The sequence below is a fragment of the Heptranchias perlo genome, unplaced genomic scaffold (assembly GCF_035084215.1).
Source record: "Heptranchias perlo isolate sHepPer1 unplaced genomic scaffold, sHepPer1.hap1 HAP1_SCAFFOLD_63, whole genome shotgun sequence".
NCBI classification, from domain to species: domain Eukaryota; kingdom Metazoa; phylum Chordata; class Chondrichthyes; order Hexanchiformes; family Hexanchidae; genus Heptranchias; species Heptranchias perlo.
In genome coordinates, this window is record NW_027139655.1 from 2,488,306 (window position 1) to 2,513,352 (window position 25,047).

At 46.7% G+C, this 25,047-nt stretch overlaps 1 non-coding gene across 1 annotated transcript; it reads right to left on the reverse strand.

Annotated features, from left to right (window-relative positions):
• Window positions 1-16,701: 16,701 nt before the first annotated feature.
• Window positions 16,702-16,773, reverse strand: trnag-ucc (transfer RNA glycine (anticodon UCC)). Its single transcript has one exon. It is a non-coding gene; the product is annotated as a tRNA-Gly (tRNA).
• Window positions 16,774-25,047: the final 8,274 nt, after the last annotated feature.

The following is a 25,047-nucleotide window of genomic DNA, read 5'->3' on the forward strand; positions in this document are numbered from 1 at the left end:
TAGTGTTTCTACAGCTCAATAGTAGCAATATTTGTACGTCAATTATTTTATATTTACTGGTGCTTCCCTCCAGCGAGAATGTAAGCCATCTCAGCCGAACTCATGCTGCTATCTGTTGCTCTCCCCTCCTTTTGTCGCTTTGTAACTCATCAGTAGGAGTGTGCACTGAACTGATTAGGTACAGTCGATGTAGTCTAGGGACACAAAATCTTGGCTTGCAGTCCTGATTAAAACGATGCCCCGCCTGCCATCTCAGGTGGATATTAAAGATCGCATGACACTATTTTGAAGAACTTGAGGGGAGTTCTCCCAGGTGTCCTGGTCAATATTTACCCCTCAACCAACATCACTAATACAGATTATCTGCCCAATACACCATTGCGGTTTGTGGGACCTTGCTGTGAGCAAATTGGCTGCGGCGGTTCCTACATTACAACAGAGGCTACACTTCAAAACTGCTTTGGGACATCCTGCGGTAATGAAAGGCGCTATATAAATGCGAGTTCTTTCTTTAGTAGCAGGAGGATTGGTGAATGGAACTTGGTGTGAGTTAGGATACGGGCAGCAGAGTTTTGATATGCTGAAGATTATGGAGGGTGAATGCTGGGAGGGCGGGATAGGAGAGCCTTAGAATTGTCGAGTTTGGCGGTAACAAAAGCATGGATGAGGCTTCAGTAGCACATGGGCTGAGGAGGACACAGGCTATATTCCGGAGGTGGAAGTAGGCAGTATTGGTGATGGAGAGAATCTGGGGTCGGAAGCTCAGTTCAGGTTCAAAAAGAACCCCGAGGCTGCGAATAGTCTGGTTCAGCCTGTGACATTAACCAGGGAGAGGGAGGGAGTTTTTGCAGGCACCGAAAATAATGGCTTTGGTCTTCCCAATATTAAATTGGTGGAAATTTCTGCTCATCCACTGATTGATATCAGACAAGCAGTGTGACGAATCAAAGGCAATGGAGCTGTGGAGAGAGCTGGAGGTGAGGTAGACCTGAGTGCCAGCAGCGTACATGTGGAATCCGACGAGTTTTCGGATGATGTTGCCAAGGGGCAGCATGCAGATGAGAAATAGGAGGGGGGCAAGGATAGATCCTTGGGGGAGTGGGAAGAGAAGCCATTGCATGTGATTCTCTGGCTACGACTGGATAGATACGAAATAAACCAGTTGAGGGTAGTCCCATCCAGCTGGACAATGGACGAGAGGAGAGGTGACTGCACGTCAAAAAGTACTTCTTTGGCTGTAAAGCACTTTGGGACGCCCTGAGGTAGTGAAAGGTGCGATATCAACTGCTTACCTGACAGGGGAGATCCCATTATGAGGAAGGCGCCAGATCAAGTGGAATCAGCTAGTACCAGTTTAGCTTTTGCTGATGTAGAGGTAGGATCCTCATGCTGGCCGGAGACCGGTCTAACACATTTTTCCAGTGAAGTGGAAACTGAATCGCAACGGACGTGGTGACAATGGAACCTGAGCACCTGGTCCCAGGGTATGAAATACCGTCAGGCTGACTGCGAGGGGGGGTGAAGGAACCTCGCCATGGCAATGAAATGACTTCGTGAAGAAGGTTCTTCCCGAAACCTGTGGTTTCAAGGCCGCGGATATCTTGTGCCTGCATGGTGGGAATGCGATCAGGCGAGCATTGGCATTGTCGAGTCTGGAGGTAACAAAAGCATGGATGAGGGTTTCCCGAGGAGCAGATACGTGGAAGTGACCTTTAGGGATGTCGCAGGATGGCAAAAGATGCCCCAGGCCTTCAAGGAGAATGGGAAGGGAGGGCCGCTGACATTTCTCACTGAGGAGCCTCTCTTCACACTCCCACTGGAGAAGGAACAGACGCTGATCCTCCATCAACGGAGGACAGGCCTCCTTCCTCATCCGAAGGACCGTCGAGAAGTTCCAGCACACGACACCAATGCAGAATCAGGACCAAGGCTCGGAAATGGACGGTAACGTAGAACCTGGACTGATGCAATTGGAAGACGTTAATGTTTGTCCTTTGTATTTTTAAAACGGCTTTCAAAATTGCTTGCATAAACGTGCGTAGTGTTAAAGCGAATACGCGATGTGCTATGACCCTGAACTACCTGTCCAGGGTCAAGAGGGACATGCTGTTCCTGCAGGAGTGCGGGAACCTGCACCTCAGCAACTATCGGCAGTGGTCACGCATGTGGACCCAGTAGCAATCGAACTGGTCGGGAATCAACGATAGTCAATCCTCGGGCCTGGGGATTCTGTTGGGAGGAGACCAATTCACCATCCCCGAGGTTAAAGAGGTGGTGGGTGGCCGCCTGCTCGTAGTCGACGTTCTATACAATAACGCCCCGCTCCGACTGCGGCCAACAGAAAAGGGAATCCAAACGTCTTCTACAAGCATGTAAAAAGTAAACGGATCGTAAGAGGAGGAGTGGGCCGATTAGGGACCATAAAAGAGATCCACTAATGGAGGCAGAGGGGATGGCCGAGGTAATAAATGAGTGCTTTACATCTGACTTTACGAAGGAAGAAGATGCTGCTAGAGTCTCCGTAAAGGAAGATATAGTTGAGATACTGGATGGGCTAAACATTGATAAAGAAGAGATACTAGAAAGGCTTGCTGTACTTAAAGTGGATAAGTCACTCAGTCCGGATGTGATGCGTCCTAAGTTGCTGAGGGAAGTAAGGGTGGAAATTGTGGAGGTACTGGCCATAATCTTCCAAACATCCGTCGATACGGGGCCAGAGGACTGGAGAATTGGAAATATTACACCCTTGTTCAAAAAAGGGGGTAAGGATAAACCCAGCAACTATAGTCCAGTCAGTTTAACGTTGGTGGTGAAGAAACATTTAGAAATGATAATCCGAGACAGAATTAGCAGTCACTTGAAAGAGTGGATTGATTAGGGAAAGCCAGCACGGATTTGTTAAAGGCAAATCGTGTTTAACTGATCTGACAGAGTTTTTGATGAGTTCACAGAGAGGGTAGATGAGGGCAATGCATTTGATATGGTGTATATGGACTTTCAAATGGCGTTTGATAAAGTATCGCATGGTAGGCTTGTCATCAACATTGCGGCCCATGGAATAAAGGGGGCAGTAGCAACATGAATACAGAATTGTCTAAGTGACAGGAAACAGAGAGTAGCGGTGAACGGTTGTTTTTCGAACTGGAGGGAGGTGTACAGTGGTGTTCTCCAGGGGTCGCTGCTGGGACCACTGCTTTTCTTGATATATAATAATGACTTGGACTTGGGTGTACAGGGCACAATTTCAAAATTTGCAGATGAAACGAAACTTGCAAGTGTAGCGAACAGTGAGGTGGATAGTGATAGACTTCAAGAGGATATCGGCAGGCTGGTGAAATGCCAATCACCTTAAATCTATGCAGATGAAATTGAACGCCGAAAAATGCGAAGTTATACATTTCGGTAGGAAGAACGAGGCGAGGCAATTTAAATTAGAGGGCACAATTCTAAAAGGGTACAGGAGCAGAGAGATCTGAGGGTATATGTGCGCAAATAATTGAAGGTGACAGGGCAAGTTGTGAAAGCGGTTAAAAAAAGCTGACGGGATCCTGGGCTTTATAAATTGAGGCATAGAGTACAAAAGCAAGGAAGTCATGATGAAAGTTTATAAAACACTGGTTAGGGCACAACTGGAGTATTGTGTTCAGTTCTGGGCACCGCACTTTAGGAAAGATGTGAAGGCCTTAGAGTGGATGTAGAAGAGTTTTATTAGAATGATTCCATGGATGAGGGACTTTAGTTACGTGGATAGAGTGGAGAAGCTGGGGTTGTTCTCCTTGGAACAGAGAAGGTCGAAAGGAGATTTGATAGAGGTATTCAAAATCATGAAGGGTCTGGACAGAGAAGATAGAGAGAAACTGTTCCCATTGGCGGAAGAGTCAAGAACCAGAAGGCATAGATATAAGGTGACTGGCAAAAGAACGAAAGGTGTCATGAGAAAAACAAATCTACACCGCGAGTGGTTAGGATCTGAAATGCTCTGCCCGAGAGGGTGGTGGAGGCAGATTCAATCATGGCCTTCAAAAGGGAACTGGATAAGTACTTGAAAGGAAAAATGTGCAGGGCTACGTGTATAGGGCGGGGGATGGGACTCGCTGGATTGCTCTTACATAGAGTGCACGTGGACTCGATGGGCCAAATTGACTCCTTCCATGCTGTAACCTTTCTCTGATTCTAATGTGTACGCCCCGAAGCTCAGGAGCTAACGGTTTGGAGGTCTTCCAGCATCTCCCGATGCCGCTGGCGTCCTACTGGTCGGTCTTTCTCGCAGGAGACTTCAACTGCATCCTCGATGACGCTGGACGATCCAGCAGGGGCGGGGGAATACTGGACACCACGTCCAAACTCCTGATGGAAGCGGTGAAAGATGCAAAACTCTGCGACGTCTTCCGCAAACCTGACACCTGGTCCAGGCCGGGCGGGACCATCCGTTCCAGGATAGACTTCCTGTTTGTGTTCCCAATGATCAAGGTCAGATCCACCGACGTCCAACCGGTGTTCATCTCTGACCACTGCCTCCTACTGGCCGACTGCCAATCGCAGGAGGACGAGAGGGTGGGCAGGGGGAGATGGAAGCTGAAAGTGACACTGTTGACCCTGGAGAATATCGAGGATCTAAAGAGGGATTATACTGGTTGGAGGTGCGTGAAATCCCTCTTCGACTCCACGGTGCACTAGTGGGAAGCGATCAGGGCCAATATCAACAGGTTCTTCATCCTCAAAGGTGTTCAGAAAGCAAGAGAGAGACAGAGGGAAGCGTCACAACTCCAGAAAAGCAGGCAGGATCTGCTCTAGTTGCAGTTAATGGGGGTCGATGTCGGGGAGGATCTCAGAGAGGTGAAGGGCCAGCAAGCCTCGCTCTTCACCTCCGAGGCTTCAAAGATCATCTTCCAACCCAGAGTCCGCTCCATGGAGCAGGGTCAGAAATGCTCGCACTTCTTCTTCCAGAATCCTCACAGAGAGACCTCCGTGATCAGCAGCTTGAAGGAAGAAGAAGGCTCAGTGATGACTTCACAGGCCGACACACTGAGGGTCAGCAAGTCCTTTTATGCCGGGCTGTACGACTCAAAGCCCAAAGACACCACGGCCTCTCAATCTTTCCTGTCCTCTATCAGGGAGGATTTAGAGGACAGCGAGCAGCAGGGCATGGATCCGCCACTGACCATGGACGAGCTGACAAAGGGCGTCTGGTCCTTCGAGAAGAGTAGAACTACCGGGAGCGATGGCTTACTGGTTGAGTTGCACACGGCTCTGAAGGACTGGATAGGCCCAGACCTGCTGGAAGTGTACAGGGGTATGCTTCTAGCAGGCAGTATGTCAGAGTCCATGAGGAAAGGCATCATCACCCTTATCTACAAGGAGAAAGGGGAGAGGGAAGAAATCAGAAATTGGCCACCCATTTCCTTGCTAAATGTCGATTAGAAGATTCTGTCTCAGGTCATCGCCAATAAGCTCAAGTCTGCTCTGGAGCTGGTGATCCACCCGGATCAGACCTGTACTGTACCCGGCAGGACGATCTCCAATAGCCTTGCGCCACTCAGGGATACGATCGCCCATGTGCAGGTCAGCGGGGTGAACAACTGCCTCATCAGCCTGGACTAGGAGGAGGCCTTTGACAGAATATCCCACACGTACATGATGGACGTGCTCTCCAAAATGTGTTTTGGGGAGGGAATCCGCGATTGGATCTTACTGCTCTACACAGACATCTGTAGCACAGTCCTAATCAACGGGCAGGAGTCGGAGAGCCCTCCATTCAGATCTGGAGTCAGGCAGGTCTGTCCTCTCTCCGCGGCCTTGATCATATGTTGCATCAAGCAGATTGTTGCGTTCATCAGGTAGGATGTAGATATCAGGTGGTGACTATCCTAGGCAGCGGATGCTCTCAGGTTAAGTCCTCCCAAAACATGGATGACGTCACCGACGTTTGCTCCGATCAGCAGTAGGTTCACTGTCCTCAGAACTACCGTGAGCTTCCCTCGAGGCTGCGGTGGGGAGGAGACCGTCGACCATCTCCTGGTGAGCTGCTCTTTGGTGCAGAAGGTCTGGAGACAGATGCGTTTTTATCTGTCCCGGTTCATCCCCAACACCTCAGTAACACAGGATGCTGTGCTCTACGGGCAGTTCCCCGGGACACACACCAAGACAGATATCAACTGCTGCTGGAAGGCCATCAACTCGGTGAAGGAGGCCCCTTGGTCCGCCTGAAACCTGCTGGTCTTCCAGCTGATGGAGCTGTCCATGACCGAATGTTGCCAACTGACATACTCCAAGGACCAGGAGTACGTGCTGCGGGATACAATGAAGCGAGGTGCAGACTATGCAAAAGGTTTATGGGGAAATGCCACCGTGTAAGGCCATTTCACCATGTATTGTAAAGAAAGTACTGGAAGAATAAAATTTTGGGGCACAGATACACAAATCACGAAAAGTAGCAACACAAGTTAAAAAAGGCAAATCAAGCATTGGGGTTCAAACCTAGAGGCGTAGAATTGATACGCAAAGCAGTTATGTTAAACTTGTGTGGAGCCTAGGTTAGGCCACACTTGTAGAATTGCGCACAGTTCTGGTCTCCATATTAGAGAAAGATATAAAAGTATTGGAGAGAGGGCAAAAAAGATTCACAAGGATGATACCAGAAGTGAGAAGATATAATTATCAATAAAGGCTGAACAGGCTGGATCTCTTCTCTGCAGAAAGGAGAAAGCTGAGGGGTGACCTGATAGAGGTCTTTAAGATAATGATGTGGTTTGGTAGGGTAGACGTAGAGAAAATGTTTCCACTTGCAGGAGTCCAAAATTAGAGGTCATAAATATAAGATAGTCACTAATCAATCCAATAAGGAATTCAGGAGAAACTTCTTTACCAAAGAGTGGTAAGAATGTGGAATGTGCTACCACATTGAGTAATTGCGGCAAATAACACAGATGCATTTAAGGGGAAGCTCGATAAGCACAAGATGGAGAAAGGAAAACGATACCTTGATAGGGTTAGATGAAGTGGGGAGGGAGGGGGCTCGTGTGCAGCAAAAAAGCTGGCATAAACCAGTTGGGCCGAATGGCCTGTTTCTGTGCTGGAGTTTCGATGTAACTCAATGTACTATTTTGAGGGTGATGGAAGAGCAGACGGACCGGGGGGCGTATATTCACAAATCTTTGAACGTCGCAGGGCAAGTTGATAAGGCGTTTAAGCAAGTGTATGGGATACATGGGTCTGTAAATAGGGGCATCGAATACACAAATAGGGAAGTGATGTTAAACCTTTACAAAAGACTGGCTAGGCCTCAGCTGGACTATTGTGTACAACACTGGGCATCACACTTTAAGAAGGATGTCAAGGCCTTGGAGAGGGTACAGAGGAGATTTACCAGAGTGATGCCAGGGATGAAGGACTTCATTTTTGTGGAGGGATTGGAGAAGCTGGGCTTGTTCTCCTGAGATCAGAGAAGGATAAGGGGAGACCTAATCGAGGTGTTCAAAATAATGAGGATTTGTACAGAGCAAATATGGGAAACTGTTTACTCTGGCAACTGGATTGGTAACCAGAGGACATAGGTTTAAAATAATTAACAAAACAACTAGAGGGGAAATGAGGAGAATATTCTTTCACACAGAGGGTTGTTAAGCATTGCCTGAAAGGATGGTGTCCCTTATAGAGGTTGTCGTCGTGTCAGAGACTCAACATTCATATTCTAACTGGGGAACTGCAGGAACAGAGTGAAACGGGTCTGCTTGTGTCCCTGGATTCAATGTACAATGTAGAGATATCTGTAAAATTTATAAATGAATCTCCAGGAGTGAACATGGTCAATACAATTACATGAAAACTGTAAATGAAGCCGCTCATTGTTGGACCAGTCCTTTCTGAACAAAGCTTTTCACTTTATTCCTGAGAGAGGTCTCATTAAGACAAGGTTCTGAACTTTGAGATGTTTGTGATGTCTGATTACTGAACTGAGTTTGATGCTGATTCTATCACATCTCATTCTCTGATTAACTGTGGATGAATTCACTGTAAAATGCAATATTTTGAGGTTATGTTGTATCAGTTTGCACTTTATCTGTTGGAATCATGAGCTCTTCTATTTATCTGTAGATTACAAGTAGCAGCGGTGATGTTGGTGTTTTGTTAATTGAACAATGCCGCCATCTAACGCTGTACTATGTAATTACAGGAGAAGGGATTTCAATTATTGTGAGGTGTGTCTGGAAGAGGGGTTCAATTCTGTTTATTCCATGCATTGTAGATGAAGTGAACAGTGTAGGTGAACAGGTGGAGACTTGGATGATCTGTAGAAACGTTAAACTATTCACAGTGGCTTCACAATTTAATAAACTGACATTAAGAATAGGATCGTTGGAACACGGGGCTGGTGAAGAGAAAGCAGGCGCAGAATGTTAGGATTTACTCGGATGTGAAAATGCGCTTTGAAAAAGAGAGTAGAGAGAGTGCGGGGAGATAGAGAGGAGAGATAGAGAATGAAAACGAGATGGAGGGGGAGTAGGAACGAGAGAGAGACAGAGAGAGACAGAGAGAGCGGCAGCGTTGTGAACAATTCTTCGGAATGAACTGCTGAAACTTCCAATTCAATTATGAAGAGCAAATGAGACTTGAAGGCGTTATTAGGATGTTGTCAGATTCTGAGAGTTTTATTGTACTCTCGCCGGGTGTGTTTATTCCTATCGGGTCCACAGTCTGTTTATGTGAATATTCCTATTACTGGTTTACTGACTGAATAAATTAACATAACTGAAATGTAATTAAAGATTAAAATCAGTGATTCTTGACCGCATTGAATTATTAGGATATTGTATGCTAAAAGTTATGTGACGGCTTCATTCAATAAAGAAAATGGCCAATTTAATGAGTGCATTTTAATTTAATTTTAATTCAATATGCAAAGTAAATTTATTGACCACGTTATGTAAAAAACGAGACGTTCCCTGACACCAATCACCACAGATATTAAAGGTTGAATTTATTGAATGATTTGTGTTTGTGGGACCTATAGATTAGATTTCCTCTCACACTCTGCTGCAGTCTCTCCCTGTGAATCCCAGCTCTCCTCCCACTGCATTGAATCCTCTGTCTCCTCACCCGTTGCTTCATTTCATTCGTTTTCCCAAGCCATCTGCTCCTGACTCCCCTCCAGCTCCTGCATATCATTTTTCACTGGCTCCCTCACAATCTCACTCACCGGCTCCACCTCCAGCTGCCATTTCCATGCCGATTCGAAGCATAAAACTCACCGCCGCTGATCACGGTCTTTCCCGTTTTGAGCCAGCCCCTGTCAGCTGTCTCAACCCAGAGCAACAAACCAGCAGCACTTACACCTGTCCCCCGATCCCCGCCACCGAACCGGCCCTCGCTCACTTTCCGTTCCACCTGGAGCCCAAATCTAGAATTAACCCATTGGATTCCCGCTCAGTAAAACCCCTTCTCCCTTCCCCACGTGCATTGCGCCCTCACTCGGCTCTTCCAGTGGATCCGGTGATCACTTCATTCACTTTCTGTATCAATTTCCCAATTCATTATTGATCATTGTGTTTTAAACCATTTCGCTGCCCGAAAGCGCTGCCCAGGTCAGTGAATCAGTTTCCACCGTTTGACGCAGCAACAAAGCTGGCAATTACACCCCAGATCCTCTCAAACTGATGCTTTGTCTCCAGGTCTGATCAGTAATTTATCTGCTTCTGTTTCTTTCTCTTACAGTTAACTTGTTGGCGATTGTGATCCTGTCCCGAGGAAAGTGCGGACTCTCCAAATGTATCACTCGCTACCTGGTGGGAATGGCAGCGGCCGATCTCCTGGTCGTTATCACTGATGTCATGTTGTGGCGCATTGTTGATATTTATTTCCCAGTTTCATTCTTGACCATTACCCCCGTGTGCCGTCTCATTGTCGTCCTGAGTTTAACAGCCTCACCGGCCTCTGTCTGGTTCACAGCGGTTTTCAGCTTTGATCGATTTGTGGCCATTTGTTGTCAGAAGCTGAAAACAAAATATTGCACCGAGAGAACGGCGGTTGCTGTTATCGGGGTGGTGAGTGCTCTGAGCGGTTTACTGAATATTCCCTGGTACTTTGTATATGACCCGGAATATATAATGGACAATGTACCCCGGGGTTGTGTCTGGAAACTGACCTTTTTCACTTCACCCCCTTGGGCAGCGTTTGACTTGTTTAATGTCGTGATAACTCCTTGTCTCCCATTCATTCTGATTTTACTGTTAAATCTTCTCACCGCCAGGCACATTTTAGCGGCCAGTAGAGTCCGCCGGGGACTCCGGGGCCGCAGCAATGGAGAGAATCACAAGGATCCAGAGATGGAGAACCGAAGGAAATACATCATTTTACTCTTCAGTATATCAGGTAGTTTTATATTGTTATGGAGTACATTCGTTTTTTATTTTATTTCTCTGCGGGTAACAAACGCCCAATATTATACGGAGAGTGACATTGAGTCAGCCGCCTTCATGCTTCAACTTCTCAGTTCCTGCACCAACACGTGTATTTATGTCCTGACCCAGACTAAATTCAGAGAGGAGCTGAAGAACGGGGTGAAATACCCACTGAATCTAATTGTTACATTCGTTAAATCATAGAAATGTCTGAACACTTTCCTCCCATATGAAATAAAAAGTCAATTAGAGTAGATTTTCACATTTCGCGTTTGCATTAGACGGGTGGTAGCGGTTCGGGAGCCCATTATTCACCGTGCCTAATTTTAGGATTCATTCACAACGAAAAGTTTAATAAAGTAACTGATAGCAATCCAATGCTTTAAATAGATTCGAAAATACCAGACAGGAATTATATGTTTCCCGACAATTACGGTATTGTGAAATGATACAAGATGTGATTCTAACATGAAATTGTTTTTAGTCTGGAAATAATGTAATTTTAATATTAAATATTTCAATATGAAATGTTTAATCCTGAAATGAATAAAATCAAATCCTCCTTTTCGGTTGATGATTATTTCCCATCACACACACTGCCCGGTGGGATGGACTGAGGGTGAGCTGTCAGGGTCAGACAGTGTCCTGTTAATTGGGACATTTGTTTTGACCGGAACAGAATAATAATGGACCAACACCCGGACCGTTACTAACTGGTAAAATATTAATGTAATTTCAAACTCCAGTGGGGAGTTATGGAGATTGTTTCCTCTCTGAGCTGTTGTACAGCAATATTTACTCACTGAAGCGAGATTAATGGGACATAAGTCTGGACCTGGTTACACAGGTCGATGAGGAAACGTCCTGATACATTTCTGATACGAGCAGGAGCTGAGAGATTTCTCACGGCCGCAGCAGGCCAAGGGAAAGCTCTCCTGCTTCTCCTTGCTCAACAAATTATAAGTTAAAAAGAAACTTCTCCGTGTTCTGGACACTCAATGCCCATCGAAAGGGCGGCTCCTTCACCCATTTGTGCCCAACATTAAATGGTGTCCCACGTACGTCATAATACCCTGATTTACATATTACACGTGACCTGACCAGAATATTTCCCGCCACATGTTTTGAACCGATGCAGTTTGAATCAATGGACCAGCTTGTGGGCTTCGAAGATTGATACTAGGGCTTAGGTCCGGCCGCTCCTCTCAGGACCCTACCCACGATGGCGGAGGCAGGAACGTCACCAATAAAGGGACTGTTAGTGAACTGACACCATTTACTAGCCTCTACCACCCCATTTCCGCCAGGCGGGGATACTTAAAATCGGCCACACCTTTCCTGACCTATGCTCTAGTATCAATCTTCGAAGCCCACAAGCTGGTCCATTGTCTCAAACGCCACCGGTTCACAACACGTGGACGGAAATTTTCACCATTGCTTGGGGCTGATCTGGGAGAGCGGATCACCCGCCTCTCATAGAAACGGCCCGATTTTAATTTCTGCTCCGTCCAAGCAGTGAAGGTGAAATTACCCCCACGTCTCTGACCCCAAGGTTCGACAGGTGTGTGAAAGCCATTCAGACAGTGTTTGCCAAACACTGACATGAATGTGGGAGATTGGATCCTTGTATTCATGTAAAAGGTGATAATCCCTCTCCACGGAGACTCATCCCCTATACCGTAGAGTCGAAGAGGAGTTCATCCCCAACAGCTCGGTAACACAGGACGCTGTGCTGTCTGGGCAGTTGTCCAAGATGCACACCGAGACAGATATTAACTGCTGCTGGAAGACCATCAACTCGGTCAAGGAGGCCCTTTGTTCCCCCAAAACCTGCTGGTCTTCCAGCCGAGGGAACGGTCCGTGGCTAAGTGTTGGCCACTGGCACATTCCAAGATCCAGTATTACATGCTGAGGTGCACACTGAAGCGAGGTGCGGCCTACACAAAGGCTTTATGGGGAAAGGCAACCGTTTAAGGCTATCCCACCTTGTATTATACAGCATGTATTACAAGATATGTACTGTGTTTTGAATTGTAATAATGGAAACGTATGATGTGTAATGTATTTGTTTTGAATCGTAATGTTTACATTGAACTGTGTGTATCCATGAATCTTACGAAATAAAGTATATTTTGAAATATTTTAAGAAAGTTCCAGTCTCACTATGTCTGTTCTTATTGGACACCAAAGAGTGGAAACAGAGCCGGATCGTAAAGATGTGGGAGGTTATACAAATAGCATCTATTGCAGGCACCAGGTGAGAAATATGGAGTATTTTCTAAATGGTGAGAAACTAGGGACTGTAGAGGAGCAAAGGGGTTTGGATGTCCAGGTACAGCAATCAATAAAAATAAGTGCACAAGGATAAAAAATGAATGAAAGATCCCAATTTCGAGGCTGTCATATCCCAAGGTATCGCTATCAGGTACTCAGCCAACTCTCTAGAATTTGCTGATACAATCAGGCCCCACTGCCTCCCTCGCTGGTCCATTCCATACAGCCAGCAGCACCCTCTGCATTAAGAAAGTTCCTTTCAAGCATTCTGCTCTACCTATGCCCCAGGTAGAGAAGACTAATACTGGCGGGAGGACCCAGACCATCAGCCTCATGTGAGTTTGGACATTTCTGGTTTTAATTCAGATTATTGTATTTGCAATTTTTTCATTTTTTTTGTACATTTCTATTTTTATATTTTGAACAAATTCTCCAAACCCTGTGCGCAGTGAGTGCTGACTCCGGGACCTTTGATTGACAGCTCTCACCTCCGCCCGCCTTCGTCCTGGGCTGACTCCTCCCATCACGTGACACGCGGCACCATCTCTCACATTTGCGCGCTGACATCGCGACGCGTCCGTGCATCACCGGCCCGAGAGACGCCGCGCATGCGCCTCGTGGTCCCTGTGCCACATTCCCTCAGCAACAGGCGGGCGCCGGGAGGATGATGATGGCGGGCTCGGGTTGGCAGGTGGGCGGCCGCTGCTGTGGGCGGGGGCGAGGCCGACACAGGGAGGGTCCGCACCCTGGAGTGGATTAGACCCCGGGCCTGGGAACGGCGCAGTGAGGGCGGCCCGAGCTACAGCTCCTCTGACTCCAGGCTGAGCGGCGTTAATGGGGCTGCGACCCCCAGGACGGAGGGACTGAGTCGCCGGGACGGTGGGACTTGTACTCCCGGATGGAGGGACTGAGAACCCCGGGACTGAGGTACTGAGACCCCCGGACAGTGGGACCACGACCCCGGAATGGAGGGACCGTGACCCCCGGGATGGAGGGACTGAGACCCCCGGGACGGAGGGACTGAGACCCCGGGACGGAGGGACCGTGACTGCCGGGACAGAGGGACTGACACCCCGGGATGGTGGGGCCTTGACCCCCGGATGAAGGGACTGAGACCCCCGGGACGGAAGGACTGAGACCCCGGAATGGAAGGACCATGACCCACGGGATAGAGGGACTGAGACCCCGGGACGGTGGGACCGTGACCCCGGAATGGAGGGACAGTTACCCCCCGGGATAGAGGGACCGTGACCCCCGGGACAGAAGGGCCGTGGCTCCTGGGACGGAGCGACTGAGACCCCGCGATGGTGGGACCGTGACCTCCGGGATGGAGGGACCGCAACCCCTGGATGGAGGGACCGTGACCCCCAGGATGGAGGGACGACCGCGACCCCCGGGACGGAGGGATGGAGACCCCGGGATGGAGGGACCATGACCCCTGGATGGAGGGACCTCTCCCGGGACGGCGGGAGAGCGACCCCATGAGCGAGGAGCCTCCACCCCGGGATGGTCGCACCGCGACTCCCGGGACAGTGGGACCGAGACCCCGCGATGGAGGTTCCGCAACCCCGAGAGGGAGGAGCCGCGACCCCGGGACGGTGGACCGCAACCCTCGGAGGGAGGTGGTCTTTGAGACCGTCCATGCTCTGTTGTGAGATCTCTGTGTGTGTCATGTTCTGTTCGTGTGTTACAACATTGGCTCCCGGTACGGCAATGCCTCGATTTTAAAATCCTCATCTCCGTGTTCTAAAGCCTCCAAGGCCCTCAACCCCTGACTCTCTACCCTCCTCCAACCGATTTAATCTCAACCGACAACCCCATGTCACTCCACCCAATCATGGATTCGACCGCACCCATATATTTCCTCCCGCAGCCAATGTACACTCTACGCTCAGTGCTCGGACACTCAGTCCTGTAAAACACACAGTCAGTGCTGGGACACTCAGTCCTGTTACATACAGAGTCAGTGCTGGGACATTCAGTCCCGTTACATACACAGTCAGTGCTGGGATACTCAGTCCTGTTATACACACAGTCAGTGCTGGGACACTCAGTCCTGTTACATACAGAGTCAGTGCTGGGACATTCAGTCCTGTTATACACACAGTCAGTGCTGGGACACTCAGTCCTGTAAAACACACAGTCAGTGCTGGGACACTCAGTCCTGTTATATACAGAGTCAGTGCTGTGACATTCAGTCCCGTTACATACACAGTCAGTGCTGGGACAGTCAGTCCTGTTATACACACAGTCAATGCTGGGACACTCAGTCCTGTTATACACACGGTCAGTGCTGGGACACTCAGTCCTGTTATATGCACAGTCAATGCTGGGACAATCAGTCCTATTTTACACACAGTCAATGCTGCCACACTCAGTCCTGTTATACACACAGTCAATGCTGGGACACTCAGTCCTGATATACACACTGTCAGTGCTGGGACACTCAGTCCTGTTATACACACAGTCAGTGCTGGGACACTCAGTCCTGTTATACACAGTCAGATAAATAAATAACTGCAAACAAAGAATGAAATCTCCATGACCTGATGGTTTCCACCCAGAGTATTTAAGGAAACAGCTCGGGAAATTGCAGATGCATTAGTCATAATTTCCCAAAGCTCTCTAGACTCAGGAATCGTGCCTTTGGATATGAATGTTGAAAATGTCACTCCGTTATTTCAGAAAGGAGGGAGGGAGAAACCAGAAAATTACAGACCTGTCATTTTAACGTCGATTGTGGGGAACTTACTGAAATCTATCATGAGAGAAAAAATGAGTTGGTCAAAGAGAGTCAAATTGGATTTGTGAAGGGCAGGTCATGTCTGACCAATCTATTTAAATTTTATGAGGTCACTAACAAGGTGGACAGGGGAGTGTCTATGATTTTGTCCATATGGACTGACAGAAGGCATTTGATAAGTTTCAGCACAAGAGATTAATAGAATAAATAAAAAGAAAGGGACCTTGTGATTCGGGTTAGAAATGGTTGGTAGGCCGGAGAAAAGAGTAGGGATAAAGGGAATGTTCTTTGATTGGGGGGATATGACAAGTGGTGTCCCCAGGGATCAGTAATGGGGCCTCAGCTTTTCACCATGTTTATCAATAAGTTGGATGAAGTAATAGAGAGTTATAGGTCCAAGTTTCCAGATGACACTAAGTTATGAGGCACAGTCAGTGGTGTAGATTGGAGCAGGAAGTTCCAAAGTGACAGTTTAAGTGAATGGACAAACTGTGGCAGGTGGAGTTCAATGTGGGGAAGTGTGAGATAATTCAATTTGGATATAAAAAGGAAACATTGGAGTATTTTCTTAAAGTGAGAGACTGGGAATGGTGGAGGAGCAAAGGGGTTTGGGTGTCCATGTAAAAAAAACACTAAAGGCTAGTGCACAGATACAAAAAGCAATCACAGACTAATGACCTTTATCTCCAGGGCTGGAATACAAAGGGAAGGAAGTGATGCTTCAGTTCTACAGAGCCTTGGTCAGAGCCCATCTGGAGTACTGATCCTCACCAAGGATATATTGGCCTTGGAGGGGGGACAGTGCAGATTCACCAGAATGATACTGGGGCTTGAAGGGTTCATTTATGAGGACCGGTTGCATAAATTTGGTTTGCATTCCCTTGAGTTCAGAAGGTTGAGGGATGATCTGATCCAGATATTTAAAATGATAAAGGGATTCGATATGGTAGAAATAGAAACCATTTTCTCTGGTGGGGGAATCCAGAACAAGAGGACACAACCTTAAATTTACAGCTAGGGTGTCTAGGATTGAAATCAGGAAGCTCCTTTTCACACAAGTGTGGTGGAAATCTGCTCAGGCTCATTAAAGTGGGCCCTGTGATATAATAGAATTTTCTGTCCTGTCAGACTTGGTCATCTTGTAGATCCATCTTTTAAAAAGGTGGAGGAACTCAGTTCTAAGATGGATTCCACTCACTTCATCATAAGTCCTCAAACTGTTTCTCTTATCATCGAGATATCAAGGACTAGAAACACTGTGGAAATAAACTAATAAGAACACTTAATTGCGATGACCGGGAATCGAACCCGGGTCCACTGCTTGGAAGGCAGCTATGCTCACCACTATACCACCATCGCTGAAAATAATCGACAATAAAATAGTTCCCAAACATCAGATCCTGAACAGACACTGCAGGCTGTTGGATTTTGTTCTTCATTTTCACTGGTTTCTGACGGATCCTTTCTCGCTCTGTTGCAGTTCCTGTTTCCGCCCAGTCGATTTCACCAACCCCCAATCAATGGAAATTCCACACCAGCCAGTAATTCTTCACCTGATATCGGACTGAAGAGACAGTCGATACCTGCAATACTTGACCAGCTGGAAATACATTTTACCACAGCTCACATCAGCCATTGAGTAAAGTTAAATAATTACATTAAATCATTACAGAGACCTGACTACCAATTGGGCAGGATTGGCAGCTTAATATTCAAGTCCATAAGATCTTTAGAAAGGACAGGGAAATAGGGAAAGGAGGAGGAGCAGCAATATTACTAAAGGACAATATTACAGCAGTTCAAAGATAGAATATCAGTGAGGGTGAGCGGGCAGTGTAAACACTCTGAGAGAGACCCATCACAAGTGCCCCCACTGTCCTCCTCCAGAAGGTATAAGAAGGGCGAGTGCGGGAGGATTTCTTCATTCTTTGTGAAAGTGTTTGTGAGATTGTGGAAATGTCTGGAAGAGGAAAAACCGGCGGTAAAGCTCTGTCCAAGGCCAAGATTCGCTCATCCCGGGCGGACTGCAGTTCCCTGTTAGCCGTGTTCACAGGCTCCTGCGAAAGGGGAACTACGCTGAACGTGTGGGTGCCGGAGCCCCGGTCTATCTGGCTGCTGTGCATCGAGTATCTGACGGCTGAAATCCTCGAGCTGCCCGGCAACGCGGCCCGGGACAAACAAGAAGACCCGCATCATCCCCAGACACCTGCAGCTGGCCATCCGCAACGACGAGGAGCTCAACAAGCTGCTGGGACGGGTGACCATCGCTCAGGGTGTTGTCTGATATCCAGGCCGTGCTGCTGCCGAAGAAAACCAGCATTGTGAGCTCCAAGAGCAAATAAACCGGCCAAGGCTTAATCTGATAACCCAAAGGACAGGACCAACCTGATTGAAATCTTTGAAGAAGGAACAGAAAGTGCAGACAAGTTTAATGCAGTAGATGTGATATATTTGGATTTTCCGAAGGCCTTCTATAATGTACCACATTGTAGACTCATGGCTAAGTTCAGAGCACGTGGAGTCAGAGTCAGGTGGCTGAATGGAAAGTAAGTTGGCTACAAAACTGAAAGCCGAGAATAGAGGTTAAGGGTCGCTCCTCAGACTGGCAAAATGTGGGAAGTGGAGTTCCAGTTGCTGGGACCACTGTTCTTCACAATTTACATTAACGATTTGGATTCGGGAATCGGAAGTACAATTCCAAAATTTGGGGACGACACCAAATTGGGGGATTAAGTTAATACAAAAGAAGAATGCATCAAAATGCAAGAGGGAATTAATAAACTTACAGAATGAAGAATCAGGAGGTCACACACTGCTTGGATAATAAGAGTCTAAACGGGATAGAGGAGCAAAGGGATCTAGTGGTGCAGATACACAAATTACAAAAAGTAGCGACCCAGGTTAATCAGGTCACAAAAAGACAAATCAAACACTAGGATTCATTTCTAGAGGGATAGAGTTGAAAAGCAAAAAAGTTATGTTAAACTTGTATAGAACCTTGTTTAGACCAGACTTGGAATACTGCGAACAGGTCTCGTCTCCATATTATCGACATTGGGGCATTGGAGAAGGTGCAATCAAGATTCAAAAGGATGATACCAGAAACGAGAGGATATTGTTATCAGGAAAGACTGAACAGACTGGATCTCGTTTCACTCGAAAAGAGAAGGCTGAGGGTTGATCTGATCGAGGTTTTTAAGATAATGATAGGGTTTGTTAGGATAGATGTGGAGAAAATGTTTCCACTTGTGGGGAGTCCAAAACTTCAGGTAATAAATATAAAATAGTCGCTAATAAATCAAATAGGGAATTCAGGAGAAATTGCTTTACCCAGAGAGTGGTTACAATGTGGAACTTGCAACTACGAGGAATAGCTGAGGCAAATAACATAGGGGCATTTAAGGGGAAGATAGATCACCACATGAGGGAGAAAGGAACAGAAGGATATGCCGATAGGGTTAGATGACGTAAGGAAGGAGGAGGCTCATGAGCAGCATAAACGCCGGCATAGACTAGTTGGGCCGAATGGCCTGTTTCTGTGCTGTAGTTTCAATGTAGCTCGATGTAAAGGCTCTTTTCAGAGCCACCCTCTGTATCTGTGAAAGGGCTGGTTACTGTCTGAAGGGAGACGCTGATATCATGCTACCAGTGTGGCTTTGAGCTGCTTTTGTCTCGTTGTGGACGAGATGAGGTATTAATGGGACTGGAGTCGGGGCAGTGACCACAGTCCGGTATTTTAAACGGTGACTTATAGACCCCAGCCCACACATCACCAGATTTCTTGTATTTATTTAAACTACTTGCCATGCTGGGCTCGTAAAGAATCACCAGAACTGCTCGACCAACCTTTCCACATCTGTGGAATTCAGTGCTTCGCTCCGTTTCTGTTCTATTTTGTTGGATTATTTACATAACGCATCAAACTCACTGGGGAATCACTGAAATGTAACTCTGTGCAGAAACAAATAACAGTGAATTGCCTGGTGCCCAGGAGATCAGGAACATTACTCGCCTTTCGTCCTGTTAACGAGTAAACCGTGTTTAGAGTCCACCGACCCGCTTTGGTTCCATATGGGGGATTGAACAGAGAAATCGGGAGGGGAGGAGACAGTCAGAGTGACAGAGCGGAGAGCGGCCTCTGATCTTCCAACTCCACCTCCAGTTCTCTCCATCCGACAGTTTCAAACCGTTTATGGATAATAGAACCGAATCTCAGCGCTCCGCACAAACCCTGACAGACCGGGGCTTCATATTCACGATTTCCCAAAACCCGAAGCTTTCAAATAAGCCCCGTTGCAATGAAAAATCATTAATATTCCTGCCTAAATACAGTCCATTAAATAACAAGTCAACTCGGCTCCTCCATTTCAGTCTGTTTCCCTGTTCTATCTCCCCACACATCCCCTCCCAGACGGGTTCAGCGTTTTATAAACACCTTATTGCAGCTTATTTGGAGAATCTCATGTGTTGGGGTTTGAGTTATGACGCGGAGTTTCTCCGCCAGTGTTACCGTCTCACAGAGACTCTCGCCCTGAATCTGTGAAAAGATTATGACCATGAACTGGGACTGGAGCCGAACACATCCCCAGTTACAGTGAGGCCCGGCCCGGACATCTCATTCTCTCTATTTTATATCAGACAGTATCCCACTTTCATGTCCAGCAATAGAGAGAGATAGGGAGACAGTATCAATCTTACACTTCCTATCTGTGTCCAAATCACGCTCAATAGCAGTATCCACCTTCATATACAGCACCAGAGAGAGAGAGAGGGAGGCAGACACGGTGAGAGAGACAGAGAGAGCGGTGAGACACAGTGACAGACAGACGTTAACAGTATTAGTTCCAGACTGACCGGGAAAGTGCCGTTTTATCCAGAAAGATCGCGTTGGAGAGACAGAAGATGCAATCTCATCTCTCACTGATATTGTACAAGGGTCAGAAACACTATTAATCGCACACTCAGGGACAGTACAGAGAGGGACAGAAACAATGGGTCACATTTAACCCTCTAATGCCTGTTGTACTATCTGCAGTTTTACAGCTCAGGGCTGTTCGATATTACTCTCAGTGACCTACAGTTTCACTCCGGTTAAATTAATCTGCGACTGTTGCTGCCTGATATTAACCCGACACGGTCCCAGCAAATACACCGACTCCCACTTTCCTCCCATGTTTCTCCAGGATTGGTTTGAGAAATCCTCTCTCAGTCACACATTATAGGGGCCATTAATGAAGAGAATCCATTTGCTGATTTCACAGCCGCTCACTTTATCTCTGAAAGGCTCTTCACCATCAAAAGACCCCGAGAGAAACAGCAGGGATGGAAACATCTAGTTTAATACTTGGAGATTGTAAAGTCAGTCTGGATTCCAGCGTTAGGCACTGGTGGAATCCCATCTGTTTCCCATTCTCGTGCCTGTTCCTGCACTGCCTGTGGACCCCATTCCCTCTGACCTTTCCCCCAGCCCCACTTCCTTTGCTCAGACTCGGAAAAATTCCAATTGGAGAAAGTTTCCATCGATTTTTGGATTGGGAATTGTGGGCGCCATTCCCTCAGTGAGCAGAAGAAGATGGTTTAAAACAGCCGGGAATGGAGAGATCACGGCCCCCGGGGGAAGGGAGCAAAGAGCAGCCTCGTTACAGCAGTTCATCGCTTCGGGACCGTGTCCGCGGGTGGGCTCAGAGATCGGCATTGAGTCCGGGGGAAGTTCAGGGGGAGTCCGGGGGGCTGTTTGTAAGAGGCGGAGTGGATCAGGAACTGGTCCCTGAACATGGATTGAGAGGGGGGAAGGGAGAGGTCATTCTCGGGCTGTGTGTGTACAGGGTGTGTCCAGGGGAAGGGAGAGAGAATGGGAAGAACCTGCTATTAAAATCATTGCTGCTTTCTCTCCCCAAACCAGTAATGAATGGCCCTGGTTTAGTTCCAGCCTCACCCTGTTTATTGTTATTGGATAGTGAAGAGTGGAAACAGAGCCGGACAGTAAGGATGTGGGAAGTTATACAAAGAGCATCTATTGCAGGCTTCAGCTGAGAAGTGTGAAGGACACGATTTGAACAGCGGCTGTTTGGTTTCGGTTGAACGGTTAGTCCCATGGGAGAGGGGATTAGAAACCTGACCTGTAGAAAGGTCCCTGCCCCATCGGGTCGTCCCATTCATGGATCAGTGCAGGGGTTGGGCCGTGTCTGGATGTCATTAAATTGTTGTAAAACAGCCCAACACACCTGGTATGCAGAAGCTGAGTGCTGCAGTACTGCAGTGGAGTCAGACACTGACACTGTTTGTATCACTGGATTTCATTTGTGGATGTTCAAAATGAGCATTAACAGAGATATTAAACTGATCACTTCTGTATTTTCTACCTCACGTGTTCCTGAGTAACAAGAGATAGTTTTCTTTCTCCAGGCAAACCCTGGAACGATCCAGAATAAATGTGATGCTTCCTCCATCCGAGGCAGAAGGAACAATGCAGCCAGCTCCTTCTCACACACAGTAGGTATATTATCACTCACAGAGCACAGAGACACAGACAGGTCATCAGTTCCACAGTCTCAGACAGCAGAAGTAGTCAGTCCCACACTGATCACAATTTCCAGAGACACATTTTCAATCCAACAGTCAAGCAGAGTAGGTGAGGCTGGCACTGTTCCATTCCCCCTAACTCAGTCCCGCTGACAGGTAGATACAAAAATCCCAGTCCAAAATCACACTCTCAGAGTGAAAGGCACTGTGTCAATCTCACAATAGAGCAAAATTAGCTACGAATTAAATACCAGATAGAAATCACACATGGTACCCGATTCAAAGGTACAGAATGAATCCCAATAATATACCCCGAGATTCAAATTGAATACTAGCCCAGAACTCTCACACATGACTTTAATACATGCAATATCCATTCGAAAAGTGTATCATATGATACAAATTGCACACAAGTCCAAAACTCAGGTAGAGTATCAGATTGAGAAATATTGAAAGATAGTAAACCTGAGAAACAAATTAGATACTTGTTCAGAATGTACTCGTAGAATGAGATTTAAAGATAGATTGTCAATTCTATTAGTGCAGACTGAGATACACATTACATACCAGTCCAAAAATCTCATACAATATTAGATTGAAAGATACGGTGTCAATTCTATTTCTACAGACTGATCTCCACATTACATACCAATTCAAAAATGTCACCTTATCAGTTTGAAAGATACATTAATATCCACAACAGTACTCACAGAGATACAGATTTAATAGTACTCCAAAAAGCACACAAATTATCGGATTAAAACCTCCAGCATCATATCCTAAAGTATGTCCATATTTACCAATTAAACAATGAGTAAAACTATTTAAACATCGAGATATTAAAGCTACAATATTGAACGCCATAATGTAATCTGTACAGAATAATTACGTACAGATACAGAATGAATCTCACATTCAGAGACAGTACCAGAGACACAGAGACACAGAATGACTCCAACTCTCACAGATGCAGAAGGAATCCCAAACTCACATACAGTACAAGAGACTGACAGACACACAGTTAATCCCACACTCACACACAGTGCCAGAGACTGACAGGTACAGTATGAATCCCACACTAACATGCATTATGAGTAACTGCATATTTAGGATGAATTCAACTCCCACATACAGTACTGGAGACTGTATATACAGAATGAATCCCACAATCACATGCAATATGAGTAACTGCATATCTAGGATGAATTCAACTCCCACATACAGTACTGGAGACTGTATATACAGAATGAATCCCACACACACATGGAGTACCAGAGACTGACAGATACCGAAAGATTCCCACACTAACACACAGTTTTATATAAGGAATTAATCACAAACTCTCACACACACTGCTGACAAGATACAGAATCAATTCCAAACTCACACACAGTATCAGAGAGTGACAGATACAGATGAATCCCACACTCACACACAGTACCAGAGACTGACAGATACAGAATGAATCCCACACTCACACACAGTACCAGAGACTGACAGATACAGAATGAATCCCACACTCACACACAGTACCAGAGACTGACAGATACAGAATGAATCCCACACTCACACACAGTACCAGAGACTGACAGATGCAGAATGAATCCCACACTCACACACAGTACCAGAGACAGGCAGATACAGAATGAATCCCACACTCACACACAGTACCAGAGACTGACAGATAAAGAATGAATCCCACACTCACACACAGTACCAGAGACTGACAGATACAGAATGAATCCCACACTCACACACAGTACCAGAGACTGACAGATACAGAATGACTCCCACACTCACACACAGTACCAGAGACTGACAGATACAGAATGAATCCCACACTCACACACAGTACCAGAGACTGACAGATACAGAATGAATCCCACACTCACACACAGTACCAGAGACAGACAGATACAGAATGAATCCCACACTCACACACAGTACCAGAGACTGACAGATACAGAATGAATCCCACACTCACACACAGTACCAGAGACAGACAGATACAGAATGAATCCCACACTCACACACAGTACCAGAGACTGACAGATACAGAATGAATCCCACACTCACACACAGTACCAGAGACTGTCGCAGCATGAAATGGTCCTTATCAAAGTCACAATTGATACCCTAAGTGACTACCACCATGATAAACTATCCCTCCTCATCCTTCTCAAATACAATATCTCAACGTGCTGTTTTGCTGTTAGACTAGTTTCCTCTCTCTGCTTTTATTTGGAATGTGTTGCTTTTCCATCTGATAACACTTGGTATCATCGTATTATGTTAGTCCAAAAGAGGAGATCATTCGGCCCATCGTGCCTGTGCCGGGTCAAACACACTTATTCGTTCAAGATTCGTTCAGAGATAGATTGAGTGCTTTGTTATCAGAAAATTGCCTGAACCCCCACAGTCTACAGCTTTCCTCCTCGCTATCAACCACACGGCCTATTTTTGTGTCACCCGCAAATGTCTTTATCATGCCTCCGACGTTTAAGTCCAAATCGTTCATGGATACCACAAAAATCAAAGGACCAAGTACCGAGCCCTGCAGCACCCCACTGGAAACAGCCTTCCAGCCGCAAAAACACCCGTCGACCATTAACTTCCTGCCACTGAGCCAATTTTGGATCCAACAAGCCGCATTCCCTTGTATCCCATGGGCCTTTACTTTTTTGACCAATCTGCCATGTGGGAACTTTTCAAAAGGCTTGCGAAAGTCCACGGAGACTACATCAATTGCGCTCCCCTCATTGATCCTGCTTGTCACCTCCTCGAAAAATTCAATCAGGTTAGTCAGACACGACCTCCCCTTGACAAATCCATGTTGACTGCCCTTGATTAATCCGTGACTTTCGAAGTGACAGTTCATCCGATCCCTCAGAATTGATTGCAATAATTCGAAATGGAGTCTTTCTCCTGCTTGCTGCAATGACAGATCAGGCGGTGAACAATACTCAGGCCCGGCAAGCTCAGTCGGACAGAGCACGAAGCTCTTCATCGTGGGTTCGAGCCCCACTTTAGGCGAGTGCCATTTTAAACTTTTGTGATGCTTTCTCTGGCCAACAGTGCAGAAATGATGCAGGATGAAACCTGAAATCGGTC